This window comes from Protopterus annectens, chromosome 1.part0 (genome assembly GCF_019279795.1).
Source record: "Protopterus annectens isolate FY-2018-M chromosome 1.part0, PAN1.0, whole genome shotgun sequence".
In the NCBI taxonomy this organism is placed as follows: domain Eukaryota; kingdom Metazoa; phylum Chordata; order Ceratodontiformes; family Protopteridae; genus Protopterus; species Protopterus annectens.
In genome coordinates, this window is record NC_056725.1 from 1,452,941,105 (window position 1) to 1,452,966,652 (window position 25,548).

A 25,548-nucleotide genomic window follows, 5' to 3' on the forward strand; every position below is an offset into this window, starting at 1 on the left:
TTTACCACACATTTGGCTTTGGTAGACTTTATTTATCCTCTGAGTTGTTTGTTTAATTAATGAGAATGGTTTTATCCTGCCAGGTGATGCATCTTCTATTTTTTGGCATGATTTCATTCCTTCTGTTATACAGTCTATTGATGTTGTGATTCCACCGGGGTGGCTTGTTTTCTTGAGTTAGTTTTCTACTTTTTCCTGGTCGGTACAGCTGCCTCTATGCAGCTATTAACATGCTTGTATAGTGTTTCAGTGAACAGTTCTGCACAGGCAGTAGTGTTCTCAGGGTTTATGAGGAGTTGAAATTTTGACAGGTTATCACTTAATAGCAGGAAGTTAGCCTTGGAGTAGTTCTTTAATATTCCAGAGTTAGGTGGGAATCCAGGTTATATTTTTACTTCAAAGGAGACCATTTTGTGGTCTGACCTCACCAGAGAAGACATTACACTAGGGGTGTGCAGCACTCTCCCATATTAGTGAGGACTAGATCCAGTATGGTTGCACCCCTTGTTGGTGTATTGACAATTTGGTCCTGAGAATTTGTGTTTACAAAATCCAGGAATCTATGTGCCTGTGCGTTTGGTGTCATATATGATTCCCAGTTAATACTGAGGTAATTAAAGTCACCCATGAATATGATATTGCGTTGGATGGTTAATGTTTCTAACAAGTTCAAATACATGATATGCATTTCCTGGGTCATAGAGGGGGACCTACAGCTGACAAGGAAGTGGTACTGGATTTTGCCTATGGTGATTTAAACACAAACAGTTCTGTTAGTGATATGTTGCAGCCTTTCTGCATTATTTTGGAAGGACATAGAAATAAAAAATGCATTACTGTGAATATTATTTTTTGTATTTGGTCTGTTAAAAATGCCTTCCCTATCAACTGCAATTCTGGTAGCTGAAGTGTACAGGCTTTAACTGTTATTATTAGAGCTGAGATTAAATATCTTACTATGGGCAGTACTTCTTTCATCTTGTCAGTCAAGTATGTTTGCTGCTTGAAGCACAATTATAGTTATTATGGGTGGCTGGATACTTCTGCCAGTGTACTTAGCTTTACTTTGTTACTGTGGGCAGTGCACTTGTAGTTACTGTAGGTGTTTCTGCCATTGTGTGTGCCTGGAAAGAAACTGAACTGTGAAATATTCGGCCACAGTATTTGCATTTCATCAGACATTTCCTCTGTCCACAATTCCACTTTGGCGAATGGAAGGCAAGGAAGAAACAGTTGTGCATACTGTCATGTGGTACATCTTGGAAAAGCAGAATTTACTCATGATAGGCAGTCCTTGTTGCAGTCGATCAGTCGGATCTGTATGTTGCCCCCAGCAGAGCTGTAGCAATTGGAGGAAAAGAACATTATGCTTTCGTCTATTAAGAGGGGAGTATAAGATAGAGTCTTATTATGTGTAGTGGTGTATCAATTATTTATTTAATAATTTAACTAGGTTCATACCTGACCTACATAGCTGTTCCTCTTCCCACTTAAATTAGCCCTGCTTATTCAGTTACTCTCAGCAGCCCCAACTTATGTTGAAGAAATCAGGTACACCTGGTAGACACACCAGGAATGGAGGCATTCAGAAAGAAGTGGGATGAGTACAAAGGGCTGAGGGTGGAGGGGAAAAAGCAGTGGATGAGTAGCTCCACAGTTAGGGCAACTTAGGTATATATATATATATATATATATATATATATATATATATATATACTTCCATTTGATGACTATATGTGAACAAATCAGAATACTATCAAATAAATAAAGGGACAGAAAAGTACAAAACTCCTTTTAAATACTAGTATCAATGTTGTTAATGGTTTGCAGATCAAGTGGATACAGTGGTATAGGATAAATTATTATACATGTGATAGAGATGTATAAAATGTGGCATCCAAAATGTTATTAAAGTGATTACCAATAGATCCATCAAAACAGAAAGGAGTTTATTTGTGTATGCTGATGATTAAGAAGTATATAACATTAACTATAACAAATGCAAGAAGACTCTTATACTTGCCAATATAATTGGAAAACAAATAAAATTTTATATTAATTTAAACATGCAATTTTTAGCAATAACAGCATAACTAGCTACACAATATTATAACCATCTCATATCTTAATATGTATGCTATAAGTACACTGTAGGGTTGTTCATTTTTTGAATATAAGCATTTACCAGACAGAACGCAGTTATTGTTGTGCTATTCATTGCCTATACAAATGTCATGAACTTGTTTCTGCAGTTAGTATAACAATACACATTCTTTAGATATGATGACTGAAAATAAAATTAAGCCAATGGAATGTAATTATTGACGGAAAATAAAAATAAGGCCAATGCAATGTAATTATTGTATATATGACCTTCTTTAAGTTTTGGTTAATTATATACCTGTCTTCTTCACTGTGAAAGTGTTTCCTGTATAATCTTTTATAGTCACACAATTATCTCTTTATGGGAATTAGTTTTATATCACAGACTTATTGTTACTAAATCTTGTAAGTCTGGAGCTTTTATCCCAGATCCTCTGCTGTAAAGGGGATATGTACTCTTGAACCACTGTTCAGACAATTACAATAAATCAATGCCTTAGAAGAATGAATGACATAAAGACATTTAGCAGCTGCATTTGTCATCTTGCTGTTGCATGCAGGGTGAGGCTGGGTAAGCCATGTGAATCACATTTGCCCTCACATTCTATCAAATTCTCAGCTTCCTGTGAAACTAGTGGTGTATATAAACTGCTTCACCATACCTCTCAACTATCCAGAATCTTGCTGAATGCTCCTGACTTTACCTTATAGTTTTGTCCTGACCATCATAAACGTTTTGAATTTCTGGAAAATCACTAAGGGGTACAGTTGCCAAGATGGCCTGCACCTGTCCCCTCTAGGCTTTTGTATATCAGCATCCTTCCCCATAGTACATTTTTTAGGCACTGGCAAACTGATAAACCTCACAAAATTGACACAAAGGGAATCTAAATTTGTTACTGCTTAATGCCAGGAGTTTAAACAAGAAAATCCACTGCCTACAACCTCTCCTCTCCTTGGAGAATGAGGACATTTGTGCAGTTACTGAGATATTTTCCTTTTTTTTTTTTGCTTGCTCTTCAGTGGAAGAGCTTGGGGTGGAGGATCTAACTTTAATGCTGAATTTCAAAACAAAGATTCTTAAATATATCATACAAGCTTAACACAATGCATATATGGTATAAAAGAAACAATACTGCCTGCTGGACATATGTTTGCTCTTGGCTCTGTATATCAGCTGATACAGACAGATTCCCATTCTTTGTTGAACTGATGGCAAATCAAATATGTGTTATTGATGTCCTTTTGTATGCTGCAGGGTGTGTGTTACAGTGTTGCATGCTGATGTGGTGTGTGTGTGTGTGTGTGTGTGTGTGTGTGTGTGTGTGTGTGTGTGTGTGTGTGTGTGTGTGTGTGTGTGTGTGTGTGTGTGTCGGTGCGTCTGTGTGTGTGTCTGTGCAGACATGTATTTTTGTGTATGCGCATGTGTGTGTATATCTGTATATGTTTACTCACACATGCATGCATGTGGGTATGTGCGTGTGTGATAATGGGTGAGTACATATCCGCATCTTTGTGTGTATGTCTGTGCATGTGCATTTGTGCATATTTCAGCATATCGGTGTGTATGTATGCACCTGCCTATGTGTAAATTTCTGTATCTTTATGTGTATATATGCATACATTTCTGTATGTTTAATGTACATGAGTGATTGTGTGTACATGTATGCATGCATGCGTGAGTGTTTTTGTGTGTGTATGTGCACCTATGCGTGCTTGCTTCTGTGGATAGTGTCTGTATATGTTTGTGTATATTTTGTCATTTCTTCTTTAGTAACAGGCTGCTTTACTATCAGTATTTCCCTTTCCCCTGCAGTTATGAACCTTGGAGTTATTGTTATCTTTGTTTCACTAAGATTGCTTTTAGACAGTTTGTATTCCTTAGTATTTTCATGATTGCAATCAGTGGCTGCTCATCGGTATATCACTGCTGTGACATGGATTCAGCATATAGACTTCTTACATATAAAGCAAAGTAACATCCTTCACCAGTTAGTGTTTGATAAAGTAAATTATGAAATTATTCATATAAAGGTACTATATTAAAGGCCTTTACTTTATTAATGGGGCTGTAAATATTTCATGTACCCACCCCCCCTCAAAAAAAAACAGTGCTCTAAAGTTAAATTGAATGTAAACTTCCTTTAAGTTGGTCTTAATGTAAGTAACACTGCTATGTTTTTTTTATCAGCCCGTTGCTGTTATTTTAAAATTCCTGCAGTGTGACATGAGGGAATCATATAGAAACTGTCTGAGATATGTCCTTGAACTATGCAAGTTCTGTTACTGTAATGATGTCAGTTAGGTTTTTCTCTGCAAAATGAAAACAGTATGTGAAGCTCTGACAGCCAGTTGCTTATTAAAGTCCTCAAGTTGCCTATACATGTTAACATCTGTACCAACTCCATATAAATTGTTATGTATGGAATCCTAAAGCAGAAACTATGTGTTCCATTTCTGTCAGAATCAGTTCTGGTAGCAATGCAAATTGGTATTTTCAGTGCCCCTTACCTTCCAAGAGACATAGTAATTCATGTTTTTGTTTTGTAGACCTCTAGAAGATTCTAAACTGATATATCCTTGTAATACAAATGAGGGGTAAACAATACCTTAGAAAAGGATATATAAACGACCATCAGTTCCTTGATATATTGCTGTATTATTTTGCCTTGTAAGGTATCACTAACAGGAGTAATTATAGGTATTTACATACTACTCTGGTACTGTGACATTCAGAAACCTTTATTGCAACCTGAGCTGCTGAGACATTTAACAAGCTCTGTGCTTTATCGTATACAGATATATCAATAATTGTGTACTTTACAGCTTTCTGTATATGTTTCACATGTGCTTTCCAGTGACTTTCCATGCATACTGTTAAGAAGCTTTGTTCTTGAATGTGCTTCCCGAGTAGACACAGGCAGAAAGTAAGTAACTATGAGACTGTATCCAGATTTAATTCATGTATCTGTCCTGTTTCATCTTCAGCTATTTAAAACAGTTTTCATACAGTGGATTACCAGATCACTGATGCATGTTTTACTTGTGTTAAGCAGCTGTTTCATATTTTATATTCTTTATTTTATTCTAACTTTAATTATTAGATTGCCATTATTAAAGTTTGGAATGTTTGTCACGCCTTCTGATTTTGCTTTCAGTAGTCTATATCTTCTGTAATTGTTTCAGTTCATTCATTGCTATAACCACCCCTGCTTATTATGCCCATATTCTATATACAGTAGGTTTTATGATAAGAGCCAACACTGGCCTGCTGTCCATTCTCACTGAGAGATTGCATTCCACCATTTACATGCTTTGTTAAAGTCTAGGACTCTCAGAAGGGAGTTCTGGTATCCAAATGTTGGGAACCCTGAGGAACTCATCATTATGAGTGAGCACAATATCCTGTTAGAGTTACATGGGTCTGTCAGGTAGTAAAAGCTGCAGATGGAAAGAGAAATGCCTATCTCAGGCCAATACTCAAGAAGGCTCTGTTTAGATTATAGACCAACAGGTGAAAACTGTGCTCCTTCGACCACATAGAGAGCACAGTGTTGTGATGCAAGGGCTATGCATAATAAGTCTGGTATTGTTTGAATGTGTTACAGATACTGGACTTTGCTTTATAAAAAGGTCCATCTCAGTAATCCCACTGACCTTCTTCCTTTGCTAGCTGCTATACTGCATGGAATCCCATTATTTAGTGTAGGGGGGGGGGGGTAGCTTGAGGACTAGTGTAGCCCTTTGTTCTAAATCATCCTTCAAATTCACCCAGGCTAATTGCTTTGAAATCAGCTCATTTCACATCTTCCTTGCAGCAGCACATGGATTCCTACTCATTACTGCCCACACAGGAATATGAAGTTATCTACTCATAGTGACCAGGGTTGGCACTCCCTAATTTATAGTCTGTAAAATTCAGTTACGTGGGCCTATAACAAACCAATCATTCCTGTGAAGAAACTATGTAGTATGGTGGAGAATTTTGGAGCTTGTCCAGGTGCTTCCCCTCTACCATAAATACCACCATAGATAAAAACAAACATTCATCTGATTTGATTTTTCTGCTTAGTCTGACCACCTTTGGCTTAGTGATGAAGATAATTTTATCCAGCCACTCTCACTCATGTTTTAGAGCCCATAATACTGGACTGGTCTTATATACAAATATAAACAGTATAAACAGTATAAGTTTAAAGACATTTGTTTTTCTGCTTGGCCAACTCCTGAAGTATTCAAAGGTCGGCAACCCTAATGATTTTTGTCTGCCAGTAATAAAGCATTTGGTAATGAACATGTTCTTCTACTATCTGTTTTGTACACCCAGTGTCCTCTGAGACACATAAGACCTAGAATGACAATGAGTTCCAGGATCCTAGAAGGGCACTGCAGGGACTGGAGAAATATTGGAAATGGAATTAGGCTATTATGTTATGGGTATCCAGAGTATGTGGAAAATTGCAAAAGTCTATGATTTGTCATAGCAAATAGATAATGGCAATAATTTATAATTTGCACTAAGTACATAGGTTTAAAACCACATTTTGGCCCATATAAGAGAAAACCTGATGAAAGGGTGGATGGAAGATGTCATGAGTGAGGATGAGACTAACTGCAAGTTTTAGTGCATTTTTTCTGGTAAATGTATGGCTTTAAAGCCTTAGTTTAGGCTGTGTGAGAGGGAGGTTTAACCTGCTATTTGTAAGTAAGCTGATATAGCAGTGGCTAGGGGATTGGATAGATGCAAGTTGGACAGTAGAGACCCACATGCATACTGTGTACAGAACAAACATTACACGTGCCTACCGGTAGTAGCAGAGCGACACATTTAAAATTGAATGCTAACAAAAATACAACACAAAAAGCAAAAAGAACTTAGAAAACTCAATAAAGAATTATATTATATATAAAAAACACTCAGTTCATAAGTATTTTTTCTTCTAATAGATATGTCTTACAGCTCACTGCTGATAACTTATCTACATAACACATGCAGGAACATCCACAACTGTGGACTGTTATGATAACTGCCCACCATAATGGCACGGAATGGTACATAACTCTGCCCACCTCTCAGATGTCATGTAGGACCAGTGAAAGCTGTACAACTTTGACAGGATTATGTTCACTGATTTCAGGTGTTTCTATGTTCTCCAGAGATGCAAGCTAAATAATGTCTACAGATACTGCTGTACTGATAGCATGGAACAACATGGGGACTCACATTTAGTGGTACTGAAGAGGATATATGCTTTAACAAAGTATTTGCATCCTATGTGTTTGGCAGTGTCCCTGTAATGCTAGCCATAGCTGAGTTTGCTGCAGGATTATGCAGCACTATATATGCAGAAAGCATTGCCATGCATAATACAACTCATCTGTGCTTATAGTGATGTCTTTCAGCATTTGTTGGGGTGGGCTAGTGGGCATACATATAACATGCCACAGTGACAAGCATACCGCAACATACATATGGACAGTTTAGATAAGCATAGAGTCAAGTGGATTTAACCTAACCACTGGGATATATTCTCACAGGTGGACAATATAGGATGTCATATTTTATGTGTTTGTGGTAGCCATTATTCTGTCACCTGGTTATGTGCTTTGGCTATAATGAAGGTATACATGCTCTGATCCATTGTACATATTTTGATTAAAATGTGCATAATGCTATGTACTGCAAAATGCAAAATTTCATTGTGTAACTCCTAATACCACAACTTCTTAACTGCAAACACAGTATATCAATATGCCTTAACCCAAGAGATTCTTGATCAGTGCAGTGTCAATCTGCTGGGTACATGTCTGTTCAGGTTGCTTTCTTGTTTGTTTGCATGGTAATAAGTGAATAGCACAATCCGAATTAACTTTGTGCTCTTCCTTGACTCCTGACTGTGCTGTTGCCGTGGACAGGATCTAGAAGGTAAGGTTACGGGGTTTGTAGCTGTCCACATAAATACATCATCAGATTTTTCAAAGTCATCTTGAAAAGTTTCTGTAGTGTCATGTAGGCAAATGAGGCACATCTTGAGGAATGCAAATGCACTGTCTATTACCTGGATCCCTCTGATGTGGATTATTATATGTTTACTGCCTTTCTGGATTTTTGTAAGGGCATTGGTATTAGTAATGTTAACTACAGGGGTATGTAGCTCCTCCGAAATGCTACCCATATGGTATTGTGCCTTTTTAGGTAGGAGGTGCTGAGTGTCATGATTTCAACCTTTCGATTGCACAGCCAATAGGCTTCTTTTAGTGCTATCCATAAGTAGTGACAAAGACATGGTTTTCTGCCTTGACAGCAATGCATATGCAGTTGATAGTACCTGTACTACCTGGCAGCCCTACTGTAGACTGCAGCCCATGTATGATCAAAGTTCTATAGCCCTGGGTAGTTACCCTGTAGATTAGCCAGGTCTCATGCTGGATTGTAAATGGTAGGAAATGGATGAATGTCTTGCTTTCTAAGACTTGAAATATGCTTTCTGTGTTTCCTGTTGACCATTGCAAAGTCACTTTAAAAAAGAAAAAAAAGCACAGTTGTAATCGACTGTACTGACATGAGTTGCCCACATTTCTCATGTATCTCCATAATGTGGCAGATGTTACAGGCCTGGTCCAGTGTTGCAGCATATGTGTAGTAATAGTCACTCTCAGTCAAAATCATAAAACTTGTTCTTAAACGGAGACCTCTAAGAAGTTAAATATTCATATTTTTATAATGACTGCTATCAGTAATCATAGAATAGAATTAGGTATTTGACAACAGTCACTGGTTGTTCAATTTTACCTCCTGAGGAAGCACCTTTGAATCTGAAAGCTTGTGGATAATTGTGGTGCTGTGGTGCCCTCTGATTTATTCCCTTGAAGCTCTGCTTTGTACTGCTACTGAGGACATGGACCTGGGCTTGAAATGTCACTACTATGATCTTTTGCCCATTGTTAATGTTTTTTTTTGTCCCTTGCTACTGCGGTAACAATGTCTGCCATTATTAGTACTATTATTTTTGTTTAGTTTGCCTTGTTTGAACTGCACTCCGTGTTATTTAGTATATGCTCCCAGCTCTTATTTCATATTTACATATACAACTGACAAACATTTGTGTTGCGCATATATTATAACTGCACTTTTTTGTGGTTTCTTTTGAATTGTGATGCTACCTGCTAAGGTTTTTTAGCTGCATAGAAGACTTACACATTTCACACTATGTTTATGAATTCTGAACCAAGAATAACCACAGCACCCTAAGTTACTGACAGTGAAATGCTTGAACGATCCAAACAAAAATGTTTGTTTGTGTCTTTCGGCTTTTCCCAGTTAGGGGTTGCCACAGCGGAACTTCGGTCCGCTAATGATTGGCAGTTGATTTTTACGTACCGTCTTGCCAGGCCTGACGCACAACCTTCAACGAAGGTATGCCTATTCATGCATGTCTCCACGCAGAAGATGCTCTATCTGAGAATCGAACCAGACAGCATCTTACTGTGAGGCGACAACACTACCGCAGCACCACCACCGCGGGTTAAACTATCCAAACAAAAATATTGTTTAAAAAAGCAAGATCTTCACAAAAGGAAGTTATCATGAAGAATAGGACATTTACTGATATCCTCCTAATACTTAAAAAAATCCAATACAGTGGGTGTGATGTAGTTATACAAAGTAATTGGAGGCAAGATTCTCACATACACACCATGTCAGTAACACATAACACCACACTATACCTACCACTTACATTAAGACCAAACACATAGGCCTACACATGCTGGTGCTCTGAAAACTAACCCACTTAAACCACAAAGGCCTCCCAAATGCAACCAAATTAACATGTGCCCACAGCACCCTCACCATCAATCATCTCAAGCAGCAACTACCATAACACATGCATATATATAACTCACAGTGTCTCAAAATAAAAGCCTAAAATTAGTGAGGAGTGTGGGGGGCTGTGGGTGGGTGCCATCCCCCACAAGAGCAAGGTCTGGTATCCTGCCCTTGTGGATGGCTGTACCTCCCCACTCCCCTGATAATTATATATACCAACTCCAAGATCACACTACAGTGGGGAAAGGGTGGGATTCCTTACCCTCCCTTACAGTAACTTCCTACTATGCTCCTGTCACTTCATGTTGGCCAACTATGATTGTGTGATGAAATTATGTATGATCATTAGGCCTTTCGATGAAGGGATGGTTTTATGGTCTATGTGCGATGAATGGCCCTTCGACGAAAGATGCATTTGATTGCTAAGCATAGACTCAGACCCACTACAAAGGCTATTTATCATCAGCCTCCAAACAGGGTTTGTGCCAGTAAAAATGGAGGACTGCATTAGTCATTACCATGCACAAATGTGGAGTGTCAAGAGACCTGGTTAATTATAAACCAGCAATCTTCACCAGCTTTAGCTGTGAGGCTATGGAAAGAATCATTATGGATTTAATAAATAAGGTCATAGACAACCTACAATCTGTTGACCCGAAACACTTCAGTATTGTCATGGGCAGATCCTGCCAACATAATCTGGTTGACCTCTTCAAGAAGGTGACTGAAACAATGGATGAGGGAGCATCTATACACAGCACATATCTAAATCTTGCAAATGCATGCAACGCCATCTTACACTCAGGTACATTTCATGAATTCACCCAGCTAAATATTAATTCCTATTTAATTCACTGGGTAGTAAATTAGATCACAAATAAAACATAGAAAATTAGGTTGAATGGCTCTACATCCTCCAAGAGACCTGTCACTAATGGCATACCTAAGGTTTAAGTTCTTGGGGACTCCTGTTTGACACTTATTTCCCCTAGGTCAAAGCAAATGTTAAGGACTTATGGCTACAGATGACTTTAAAATTGGTGTCATCATAAACTCTCCAGAAGATACCAAGATCATCCAGAAGGGCCTTTTCCAAACAAATAGCTGGTGTCAAAACCATAGTTCAAAACTAAATACCAGAAAATGTTTAATAGAATCACATCAATACCACACATCTGAAAACTGCAACAATAGTTAGGTACCTAGGAACTTATGCAGACAATGAGCTGCCCTTCAATCATCACATATTCAGTATTGTAAGAAAGTCAATTTGTCATTATGCAACTTATTAGTAAGAGTGTGGCATCCAGGTCCGAGGAGGTGATTATTTCTCTGTGTTCTGCACTTATCATGCCAATTACTAACTAGAATGCCCTTTCATTATGTGCCTGTCCAAACACTTAACACAACATAAATTCCCACAATGCTTTCCCACCAAGAAAATCAAGGTCTTAAATCACAAAAAGCTGCACTGACCATTTCAAAACCTTGACCCTGTTCTCAATATCGTGCAGCAGACTACTGCGGGGAATTCTCTGTCTCACTTTTAGAGCCTCTACTGACCCCAACTTTTCAGTTTGCTGTACATCAGCAAGTCCAATAGTGGCAGAAACACCCACTCAAGAGATGTTAATCAAGTTTGTAACTTAAATAGAATATACTGGTAGGACATATGTGTTTCTTAGAGAACACCACTTCTCAAGCACTGTCTTCATCTCCACGTAAAGCAAAGTACATTTCTTAATCTGTTCAACACTAAATAGGACAAATGGACAGGAAGACACAAGTTCTCTCCTAGTTTAGCAAAATTGTCCCTTATGGATAGGGGTCACATGTAAATGTCTGCCCAACTCTGTGTTATTTGTACTTAAAATACAATGGGCACTGAGTTGATCATACTTAAAATACTAGGACTAATAAACTTCTCATGGCTTGTCTTCTGAAGATCCTGACAGATCAATAACCTTGTGTGTACCTATTAACCTAAAATATCTCAGGGGAGATTGTACTGTTTTACTCTGCAAACCCATTTCAGTATTAAAGAGAGTTTGGATGTGTTAGTGGAAGTATCACGGCTGCTTATAATTAGCAAATTCCCAGTTCTCCCAGTGTCTTTGGAATAAGAATGTGAAACAGCTGAGATATGAAATTCAGTTACATTTTCCATCAAACTTTAGTTTTGTTTTATGAAAATTTAAATGTTTATTTTTCAGCCTTCCTCAGAAGCCGCTGCTTTTCTAGGAAAAAGTTGCCAAAGCCTCCCCTCCCCCTGAGGTGGCACTGGTACAAGCTTCCCCATTTGAATATCTATTTTAGCCTGGCCAATGATCTACGTGATGTGGGCTCTAAAGGAAGGCATCTATTGCGACATAGTTATCTTGCAAATCCCATCATTGGGAAAGGCTCCAATCACCCCTCACCTCTTCCAGGCAAGAATTCCCAAGGTATGTGTTGGCCTTCTTGATATAGTCTTTTTTTTAATTACCTTTCTGTCTCTGAAGAATCTGACACTTGAAAGACAATTCTGCTACAATGGAATGCATTGTGATGTGTAAATGGGTTTCCTGCCTTTTACTGAATTAAATGCTTTACAGCTTTACAATTTTCCTTACCTTCTTTAGCCCCCTGTAATAATAAATGTAGTACCCATCAGTAACTTACATTTCATTTGAAAACTAAAATGTAAACAAATGGACGGGGATGAGCTAAGTGATAATGTCACTAATCTAGGAACGTCCTCATGCAAATCTTGTATGGAAGTTTTTCTGATCTGCTGCCGTTTCCGATCATGATACCTAAGTTCTTACATACTTCATTATTGCCTCATTATCAAAATGATATCACTCTTCTGCAGATCTGATCACTTTTATGAGTGGATATTAACAGCTTTCTTTCTTTCCCCTCTCCAGCTATTACAGGCTTAAGGCACATGCATGCATAAACTGTTAAGTATCAAACCTGGCTTTCTCTTGTTAGCTCATTAAGCACAGCTTGCTTTCAGTTTCAAGTTTATGGTGCTCAACTGCTATATGTTCTCGTCTTAACTTAAACAACATTTATTATCTGTTATTCTAAAACAAGAATTTAACTTCAAACTTATGGCTTATTCATTGTTCATTTAACTTGTTAATAGCTAATTTACTGCAGTTTATGAGATGCTAAACTCTGCAGCATTAGCAGCTAATCGAACTACACTGAAGAACCACAGTAAAAATGCTCAAATGTGCTAAAAACTAAAAATCAGCATTGGTTTTCATTTCTCATTTCAGTGTAAACAACAAAATTCAGAAGCTTAATCGCATTACTAAATGAAGCACACCAGCACACCATGTAGCATGATTATATTCACCAAAACCCAAACATGACATGACAATCCTGGAGGTAGATTACAGGAAATTGCATGTACACCTACACATCTTGGCATACTGCAGGCAGTACATACTTCAAAACTATGATTGCAGAGACTGTGTACTGTTCACCTGTAATGTTTTGTAAGGATACATATTGTCACACTTCTATTTCACTGCACACTGCAGTTAATCTTTGTGCATTCTCATTTAATAATGTATGCATATTTTGCATGTCACTATCTATAGCCCATCCATAATGATTCTTCTGTGCTATAAAAGGCTTATGGCTGCATACTTTATATCCACCAATCCTTAAATCACCAGTTATGGATGTGTATTGTGCATGTGTTTTACATTTAGTCCTCATACTATTAGTTTCGGCATCCCTGGGGTCCATGTAAGCCGCTTAAAAGAGACAACAAAATAAAAGGGTGCTCTCCTACTGGAAGGAACCCATTCTTTGTGAACCCTCCTGACCTGAACATATTAAAGAATTACCCTCCCTCTGTCTATCAAGAAACCTAAAGGGAAATTGAAAGTCTTAAAACAGACACTGAAATAAAAGGGTGCTCTCCTACTGGAAGGAACCAATCCCTGTGAACCCTCCCGACCTGAATATATTAAAGAATTACCCTCCCCCTGTCTATCAAGAAACCTAAAGGGAAATTGAAAGTCTTAAAACAGACATCAAAATAAAAGGATGCTCTCCTACTGGAAGGAACCCATTCCTTGTGAACCCTCCTGACTTGAACATATTAAAGAATTACTCTCCCTCTGTCTAGCAAGAAACCTAAAGGGAAATTGAAAGTCTTAAAACAGACACTGAGATAAAAGGGTGCTCTCCAACTGGAAGGAACCCATTCCTTGTGAACCCTCCTGACCTGAACATATTAAAGAATTACTCACCCTCTGTCTATCAAGAAACCTAAAGGGAAACTTAAAATCTTAAAACAGACACCGAAATAAAAGGGCGATCTCCTACTGGAAGGAACCCATTCCTTCTGAACCCTCTCGACCTGAACATATTAAAAAATTACCCTCCCTCAGTCTATCAAGAAACCTAAATGGAAATTGAAAGTCTTAAAACAGACACTGAAATAGAAGGGTGCTCTCTTACTGGAAGGAACCCATTCCTTGTGAACCCTCCCAACCTGAACATATTAAAGAATTACCCTCCTTCTGCCCATCAAGAAACCTAAAGGGAAATTTAAAGTCTTAAAACAGACACCAAAATAAAATGGTGCTCTCCTACTGGAAGGAACCCATTCCTTGTGAATCCTCTTGACCTAAACATATTAAAGAATTACCCTCCCTCTGTCTATCAAGAAACCTAAAGGGAAATTGAAAGTATTAAAATATACACCAAAATAAAAGGGTTCTCTCCTACTGAAAGGAACCCATTACTTGTGAACCCTCCCGACCTGAACATGTTAAACAATTTCCTTCCCTCTGTCTATCAAGAAACCTAAAGGGAAATTGAAAGTCTTAAAATATACACCAAAATAAAAGGGTTCTCTCCTACTGGAAGGAACCCATTCCTTTTGAACTCTCCTGATGTGAACATATTAAAGAATTACCCTCCCTCTGTCTATCAAGAAACCTAAAGGGAAATTGAAAGTCTTAAAACAGACACCGAAATAAAGTGGTGCGCTCCTACTGGAAGGAACCCACTTCTTGTGAACCCTCCCGACCTGAACATATTAAAGAATTACCCTCCCTCTGTCTATCAAGAAACCTGAAGGGAAATTGAAATTCTAAAAACAGACACCGAAATAAAAGGGTGCTCTCCTACTGGAAGGAACCTATTCCTTGTGAACCCTCCTGACATGAACATATTAAAGAATTACCCTCCCTCTGTCTATCAAGAAACCTCAAGGGAAATTGAAAGTCTTAAAATAGACACCAAAATAAAAGGGTGCTCTCCTACTGGAAGGAACCCATTCCTTCTGAATCCTCCCGACCTGAACATATTAAAAAGTTACCCTCCCTCTTTCTATCAAGAAACCTAAAGGGAAATTGAAAGTCTTAAAACAGACACCGAAATAAAAGGGTGCTCTCCTTCTGGAAGGAACCCATTCCTTGTGAACCCTCCCGACCTGAACATATTAAAGAATTGCCCCCCCCCCCCCCTCTGTCTATCAAGAAACCTACAGCAAAATTGAAAGTGTAGGTTTAAATTACTTAATGAATGTTTGTAGAAGTGTTTTATGCTTGCTGGCTTCCACAACTGCATGGACAAAACAAACTCCGGGCAAATAAAAAACTTTTGCATTTAGATATATTTTTCTCCCCACTTTAACCACTAGAAGGAAGCAAACTCTTAATTACCTACAATACTAATTCCCAAGCCCCAAATAGAGAACATTACTTCCAGCTATCCCAACTAAACTGTTCCTACTCATTCCTAGCTACATATAGTGCAAACCTGCACACACTACACTACTGTTTTAACCTCACCAGCCATGTGTAGGCAATCTGGCAACTGTAACAGTTAAATTCAGAGGATTTCAGAAAGAGTTTGACCAACTTTGGGGGAACCATAAGCTCTTCCTCTTTGATTGTTTTTCTATCAAATACAAGAGGTGTTTGTCCCCTCTCCATTCGCCCTCATTATGCTCACTCCGCTCCACTACCCTACCCCCATTCTCACCCACCCCAACTTCAATTTCCTTTATACCTAATCACCACACCCACTCACATCCTCTCCTGCCCACAACATCCCTCCCCAACCAATCAAACCTACCACACAATTAAGCCACAAACCTTCTAGTAACAGCTGTTTATCACACCCCACACTACCCTCTTCCAATACCTCCTACTAACCTACACACCTACACCATGATATCACCATCCCAACCCTCACACACTCAACTCCTACTATATACCATTTGTATCACTTCCCTCACTCTACTAACCAACATTACCAGTTACCAAACACCACTTACCTACACACTATTCACACCTTACAAAGGAACATCCCCCAATACTCCAAACCACATACCATATTTACAACTAACCCCATACAACTATCACACCACCATAATCTACCACCCCAGACACAAGCTATGCCCATCAAATAGTCAATCCCATAACACTCTTAAGGAAATCACAGCACCAGGCTACAATATAATCAGAAATGACAGAGTAGGAAAAAGGGGTGGAGGAGTAGCAATACTATATAAAACCCACCTTATCTTAGAAAAACCAGACATAACAACCCCATACATAGATAACACTGAACTTATCCTCACTAAACTGAAACATAACCCACATAAACACATCAACATTATAGGATGCTACATCCCCCCAGGGAACAATATTACCATCACAGAAAAACTACTAGAATGGATAAGCAACACCCTTCCCCGAGAAAAACATCCTATTAGGTGACCTTAATATTGACTGGGACAACTGCTCTAGTCTAAACCCTATCTCTCATATCAACCTACATGGACTAACCCAACTAATAACTTTTTCCACCAGAACAGACAAAAGAACCAAACATCAATCTATACTAGACTGGATATTAGTATCTCTTCCTTCCCATATATCTCACTCTGGCTGCCTGCCAAACGCCCTCAGTGACCACCTAGCTACATTTCTAATAAGAAGCAAAACTCCCCAACTGACCCAAGAAACTGTCAGGGAATGTAGGAATAGAAAAAACTTCAACCAACTCAACTTCAACAATAACCTAAAACTATGTAACTGGACCCCCCCTAAAAACGTTGGACCTTGATGAAGTAGTACTATACTCCAACACTACCTTTATTAACATACTTAACCACCATGCCCCCTCCTAGAAATACAAGAATCAGAACTAAACATGCACCTTGGCTAACTTTAAATACTAAAACATTAATCCAAGATAGGAACAAAGCATGGACAAACTATCATAAAAGCAAATCCCAAATAGACAAACAAACATATCGTCAGTTATGTAACAAAGTCAAACAACTTATTAAAATAGACAAAATCTCCTACTACCAAAATATGCAGAATAAATATATTAACAACCCAAAAAAGTTTTGGGCTGCTGTCAACACTGTACTGCAACCAGGAAAAACAACCACTCCCACCCCAAAATAGTGAGCAAGCTTGACAACATCACCACTCAGCTCAACAAATTCTTCACAGAAACTATCCAAAACCTAGCTAACAACCAACTAAGCCCCAACAACTCATCCCCAACTAAAACACCCTCTTCACCCAAAACAAATTTCAGTTACCCCATCTTCACCTTCAACCCAGTGCCAACCAAAATCATACAAAAATTACTCCAAAAACAGGCCAGCCTCTACAACCATCGATAATGTACCTTCTGAATATCTGCAACTAGCAGCTGAGGCGATAGCCTACCTGTGAAAGTAGCAGACTCCAAATCCGACTTCAGACCAGTGACAAGTGAAGTACCACAGGGTTCAGTCCTGGGTCCTCTCCTGTTTGGTATCTACTTCTCTGAAGTACAGGCTAACACAGAAGGTCTTTGGCTAATGAAGTTCGCAGATGACTGCAAATTAGGAGCCATAATCGAAACTCCTAATTATGTGGACATCCTACAAAAGGGCCTCACTGAGACAGATGCCTGGTGACAAAGCCATGGCCTCAAGCTCAGTGCCAAAAAGTGCATTGTTATTCCCTTTGGTAAAAACTCTGTACCCCTGAACTACAACATAGGTGGACACTTAACACTGAAAGTGTGATAAGAGACCTTGGGCACAGGTGGACAGTAGTCTCTCCTTAGATAATCACATCACCACAGTAGTCAGGAAATCCTTCTATGTGGCACACCTCATCACAAAAGGTTTCTCATCCAGAAAAAAAGAGGTAATTGTTCCCCTCTACTCATCACTCATTAGACCGATTGTAGAGTACAACGCCCCTTTTGGTATGTACCTCACAAGACATCTCCAACAACTGGAAAGGCCACAGAAATACCTCACAAAGGGGATTACTGGCCTCAAACAAATGCTCTACACTGACCACCTCAAAAACTTCAGCTTTACTCTGTAAACTATTGCCTACAGAGGTGATCTCTACCTAACATATAAAGCTATGTCAAACCCAGAGCTGTTGGACATGCTGCACCTAAAGAACTCCCAATCCCTCCGAGCTACATGCTCTAGGGACCTAAACATTGTCACCACAATAAACAGGACATGTTGGAGGGATAGATTCCTGTCTCAGAGACCTCCCATACTCTGGAACAGGCTACCTATCTATGTCAAGCAAAGTTCTTCATTAGCACTCTTCAAGAAAAATCTTGATGAGTTGATGGGAAATAGGAAATACACCCTGGGGATCAGTTATGTGTTTCTGCTCAATAGTGGCACAGGAAAATAACTTTCTTGGGAGACGTAAGCCAGGGAACCTTGTTGGCTAGGCTTACATAGGCCCTTGGGCCGATAGCATAGCACCTACCTATGAAACTATGAACCTGTGATCTCTATTCCTAAAATTTCAAGACATCTTTTTTTCTAAACATATTCCTGTTATGTCTCCTTCATAACTAAATCCTCTGCTTTTCTGAAAAATCACTCTTAAATTAAAATGTCTAAAACTACTCACTAATATCGTTAATAGCCACTGTAACTGTACCTTTATATCAGTTTCCCTTGTATCATCTGTTTAAGGTCATTATGCTGAATATCTACCCGAATCAAAAAAAGCAGCTCCAGATTATCTTGACATCTTCTGTCAATAATAAAGATGCAGAATGCACCCCTACAAAGGCCTTAAATTATACCCTTGTCACACCCCTTTCAAACCCTTACTATTTTTCCAGTGTGTCCACTAAACATTGGTATTAAGCTTGCATTCTTATAAACATTTTCTACAGTTACATACATTATTTCTCACACCCATTTTCGTCAACATTTGAAAAATGTGTCTACTACAAGTACTTAAGTTCCATGCATTCAAACTCCACTAACTCACAGACACTGACATGGGCATCTTGTAGCTCTCACAGTTGGCCGCTCATGACTGAACTTGAATGCATGCTTGGGTGAAGTGTGGCAGCCTATTGGAGAGAACAGAACTGCCACATTTCACACAACAGATTAGTCAAGCTCGGGCAAGGTTAGTGCAGCAGCTGTGGAAAGGGACTGAGAGGAGATGAATATGAAGATTAGGGTTTCAGGATGATTATGACCTATGGAGGGGAGATTTAGTATAGGGAGTTTAAGGGGAATTTAGAGTTAGGCAGTGAACTAAGACTTCAGGTTTAGGGAGCAGGTAAGGTAGTTTTTTAATTAGGGACTTGGAGTACAGTTTTAAGATTGGGGATTGATCAGGCACTGTATTTTTAGGGGTGGAAAGAGAGTTTTAGGTTTTAGGTATGAACAGGGACATTGATATTAGGGAGTCGAGTACCATGGTTAGGCTTAGAGACCTGGTGGGAGTTTAGGGTTAGAGTCGGGGTTGTGGTAGGGCTATGCAGTTCACTAGGGTCAAGTGATGGAAGGGATAGGTAATTTATTTATTATTTTATTTATTTTACATTTGTTTACCGGGAAAGGCCAACTGCACAAAATGCCCTTTTTCAGTGGAGGCCTGGGGAGAGAAGCTCCATATTCATAAATAACAGTACAATAAATATACAATGTAAGGGTACAAATGTTGATTCAATCTCAGATACAAGCACAAAATGAAAAATACACGTTATACATTTCACTAATACAATCATGTAGTCTAGGTAGGAAGAAAAAGAATAGCAGTACTGTGACTGGGGGTAAAAAAAGTTAAGTATACATATGCTTAGTAGGCTATACTATTCAAATACAAAAATAACTGGTTATGTTCTTTTAGCTGCCTTAAGACATCTATTTCCTAACCAGGATTCTTGTAAGAGCAGGTCCAGGATTCAAATAGGTGTGATTTGAAAAGTTTTTTAAAGTTGGAAGTGTTAGTAGTTCTTCTGATATTTAATGGCAGGGAATTCCATATTTTGGATTTGCAGTTTCAGTAAAGTGAAACTCCAGCAGCATTGTTAGGTTTGGATATATTTAAGAAGAATTTGTTAGTGGAACACAATACTCTGTTATTGGAGTAGTGTATTAGTACATTTTGAAGTACTGGTGTTTTTTTCTGGCTGATTTACTATTATTACGATTATAATCAAGTAGATTTGGTATTCGAGCCAAGATAGTTGTTTTAAAGCCAAACAATGATGGGATTTGAAATTTGATTCTGTAGCAAACTTTGCAATTTTATTATAGCAAATTTTCTGATGTCTTAATAGTTGTGAAAACTTGTGAGGCATATAGTAGTGTAGAGATAATGGGTTATTGCTATACCGGCCTTTGAAGATTCATTTAGAAAGTACCGATTTCTGTACAGGGTTCCTAGTTTTTAGTGAACTTGTTGTAATTGTTGGTGATATGTGTATGTCAAATTTCATATTATGGTCAATGGCCACTCCAAGTAATTTTGTTTGGGAAACTAAAGAAATAATTGTATGGTTTGATGATAATATATTAAGTGGTGGGTGGGTGTCTGCAGCTCTAGTTGAATAGAAGAGCATGAGTTTTGTTTTGGTAGGGGTAAGTATAAGTTGTGCGTTGTTTAGCCATGATTCTACTGCATTGTATGACTACTGGGTGACTTTTTTGGAGTTTTTGTAGTGTTGGGGTGTCACAAATCAGGGTGGAATCATCCACAGTATGAAGATTGTCAGCAATGATAATAAAAAGGAGAGGACTCAGAATAGATCCATGTGGTAAGAGAGATTTGTTTGCCATTTTACAGCTTGCTGGTGACCAGTTAAGTATTGTTCCAAGAGTGTAGTTAGAAGGTTAGAATGAGAGACAGTATCAAAAGCTTTAGACAGATCAAGAAAATGGAGGAAACTAAATTGCCATCATTGCAAGGGTGGTTAATAATGTTAGTAAAGTTAACAAGGGCAATGGTGGTACTATGATTAGGAAGGAAATCATGATGAGTGTTAGATAGCAGATTGTCGATTATTAGATAGTTTAAGATTTGTGAATGGATGCACCTCTCAAGTATTTTAGATAATGGTGATAAGATGACTATTGGCCAATAATTTGATAATTCTGTAGAGTTTCCACCTTTATGTAAAAGGATGATATATGATACTTTCCAAATTTTAGGGACTTGCTGTTCTGAAATAGATTGATTTATTAATATGAATACTGCATAAGATGTTGCTTCTGCGGCGATTTTTAGATATTCGTCAGGTAGATAGTCAGCAGGAAGTATGGCAGGTTTAAGCCTTTTCAGATATTTAACTATGGTGTTTATTAGGACAGGTTGGAAAGAGAAGTTATTGGGATCAAGCAAGAGTGCAATGTGAATCTGGGTAGGAGAGGGGTAGTTATTGTTTATGAGGACTAGTACGGATTCAGTGAAGTATTTATTAAATTGTTAGGCTATGCTGTCTTTAGTATCAGTGAGTGTTGGGGAAGGAGTACTAGTTTGTCCTGGCTGTAGGATTTTATTGATGGCAGCCCAGAATATTTGTGGGTTTCTTTGATTTTTTGATTGGAGACTGCTATAGTACTTTATTAGGATTGGGCTAGTGTGAGTTAGGATACTTGCCAATTAAAGCAAGTGGCCGCAAGCAAGTGCTATTAGCACATGAAAACTTACAACAGACCCCTTAAAAGGGAATTATATAAGATATTACAGATATTACCATAATACCAACATTTCTAAATGTTGACAATACAAAACATACCATTTTCTGCAATCCTGGGATAATGTTAAAAAAATCCTTTACTATCCGCAAAATACAATATGCATTCTTCTTAGATACAAATCTTAACAAACAAATATTATCTTCTACAAATGTTCCCTTAACCTCTTTTAAATTTGTTATCAGTTTCTAATCACGATTAATTAAAATCACCAGTCTCCAGCCCGCTAAGTTCATAGAATCATGTTGCTTTGATAATAACTATTATATTTCTTCATTATACCCTTATCTCTGCAGCATTACCTTTCACAACACATTCACTTAGCACAGTTGGCTATATTCTTAAACAAATAGTTCTCAGTGTTTTATAACAGTTACAAGGTATTCCAGCATTCCATCTCCCAACTCAGTGTAATGCTAATTTTAATTAGTGAGGCAAAAAAAAAATATTTTTGTTTTTTATGATTTTTTTTCCTCAGACAGTTCTGTCTTCCAAATGCCCTTCACTTTACACAGGTGAAAAAGATTTTACCAAATAGTTATCATATAAACCTTGCAATCTGTCTTGTTACACTGTTGCAAACACCCTTTCCATTTTTATCTAGCTTTTTCTATTCTTTAATTTCCATGCACATTGATAAGATTTCTGTCAATCAAAAAATATTTGGCAGTTATGGCAGCCATTTATCCTTATTTTCTTTTTTTATCAACAAATCTTTGTTATATCACAAAGTTAGAATAGATATAATTTCATCCTACAGTTTACCCAAGTTTATATGCTTCTTCTATCCCTTTTCTCTCTCCACATTCCATCTTCGTATACACACTGATATAATTCACCACACTTTTCATGAACTATATTCCCATCTTGAATCCTTATGATCATATCAAACTGTATATAAACACAGTTTTACATAATTTGCAATACAAAAGCCAGGCATAATTTTATAAACACTCTTCTCCATACCATATAATGTGTATGTTTGCTATACATTCTTACTGCCTTATAATCTGTACATCCTGTGTTTTTTATACTCCCCTGATCATCAACAGAATTTTTACATTTCCAAAACACCTTTTGGAAAAAATGTATCCTTTCAGATCTTAGCATGCTAACTGGAAAGTATAATAATATAACTGCAAATTGGAATGTGTTTCTTCTAAGATCTTCCATTTTTTTCTTATTTTATTCTTGATATACCTGAATTAAGATTTCTGTCAAAATGATGAAATAATATATATTTAATCACATTACAAAATGTCCAAATTAATAGTAGTATAATGTCAATTTCACATATATATGACTATTTCAAAATAAGTACATATATCTTTTAAACTCAAAGTTACTGTTAGACATCTTCATGCTTCAATAGCATGCAATTTTATGATATTTTCTTCTATAACCACAAATATAATTTTCACCCCCAAGCATATATGATCCTTGATGATAAATATGGTCCTAATGACGAGAAATAATTGTTCTTTCTTGCTCTCCTGCTTGTACATTTCTTATATACCATAACAGAAAAACTTCTACAATTTGTTTTCTTAACAAAATTAAAATGTAATACCTGGGAACTTTATCTTGTAAACTGTTAACATTAATTGTTAGGATTTTCATATATGATTAGAGAATTTTTACATACTTTTTATTTTATTATTTGCTTTCAGATTTTCTTAGTATCTAGTTGTCTTTCACTACATTTCCCATCAGATAAAGCTGATATAGAAACTATTTAATTGCAAAATGTCTTGTTCAGATTCTTCCCACTTGCATGTCTGTACAGAAGATACCTGGAGAGGGTTAACCTTAACAGAAAGTTGAGAAGGTAATAAACCTTCCTCGTCTGTCTGTCTATCTGTCTGCCTGTCTCTCTTTCTTTGTCACTCTTCTAAATGGTTTACATTTTGAGTAAATCATCTGTTACTTTCCTGGCAACTGACCCTAATGTGATCTATAGTGCCACTTGTAAAGACAATTATTTTCCTCATGATCACTCTCCTAACATTCCTCAAACAGTAATTTTGAGCAATACTATTTGAAATGTCCCAAACCTCCAGAGTAAGGAAAAAACATATCTGCATAATTAACCACATGCATACCGGACCCCACAAACACTTGATTATGTAAATGCACAATATGGCCATCATTTACTTCTGCTGAAACTGCCAAGTCTGGCAATAAGTGAAGAGGATTAAGGCTATAAACTGTTCATGGGCTGCTTTGTCTAATCCATGGTTTGATTACTCAGCCTCCATTTCCTAATGTCTATCTCCAAGAAAGCTACTTCATCAGACAGTGCTCTAGGGCTGAGGCTAAAAAAATGTCAGTGTGGCTCAATGTTCTACCCTGATTACCAGATAGAAATAACAAAACAAACAAAATAAATTAATTAATAGTTCCACAATGTCTTTTCAACCTTCCCTCCCAAATCCTCAGGTTGGCATTCATCTTCATCAACTATTAGATCTCTGCAAAAAAAAAAATAATTAATGTTTGACCTTATATCTATTTCATAAAGAAAAGTGTCATTTTAGCCCATATTTGGAATCTTCACATACAATTTAAATGCAAATCACACTAAGGAGTGCCTTTTTTGTAATTAGCTACTGGGCTGTTGACCACATTTACTTTCAAGGTTTGAATCATGAATTGTTTTAGAAGAAAAATACATCATGATGCATACATGTGGTATAACTATAGCCAATGGAGCTATTACTTTCTGCAAAAAATTATCTGCTATACTTTACATATTAAAGGCATAGAGCTCAGTTGCATCTCTGATAACTGCAATGTGTGCATCTTCATCTCTCATGAAGTTATCTGCAGCTTCATAACCATCATTTTCCTGGATTTTATTAAAAATGCTTTCCAGTAGCTGATCAGAATTACCGTACTCAGATGGTTGCTCTTTGTCTAACTGTGATAATTGTTGAGTGCAGAATCCAGAAGCTCATCAGAATTACTGTACTCAGATGGTTGCTCTTTGCCTAACTGCGATAATTGTTGAGTGCAGAATCCAGAAGCTCATCAGAATTATCATACTCAGATGGTTGCTCTTTGTCTAACTGTGATAATTGTTGAGTGCAGAATGCTCCTTCCTCCAATGTTGCATGCTGTTCATTCTTCAACACATTCGCAGCTGCATCACTCCATTTCTGATGCAATATATTTGCGCTGGAACTGAGTATATAAAATCCCCATAGTGTCCTAGGCTACTTTCCCCTGGTAAGTATCAGTATCAGCAAGGATCTTCTCTGAAAATAGGTCACATGTATAATGGGAAAAACCTGGTCAACAAAACATATACAAAGAAAGAAACAAACAAACAATAGAATTAGGCAAGATGAGTGTGTTGCCCAAATTTATGAATCCATTATTTACAACCATTTTTCCCCATGCTATTTCCTTAATAAAAAATGCAATATAATATTAAAGCAATTTCTTTGGTAACCTCTTAGGTCTAGCTTAGGGGAAGTGCCACACTTGCTCTTCAATGCTAATGGTAGTTTAGAGTGTACTTTTGGCCAAGTTGATGATACTAAGAGAATGGATGGATCTAAGATATTAGTCAATATGGAATAAGTTCAAACAGGTGCACTAATAC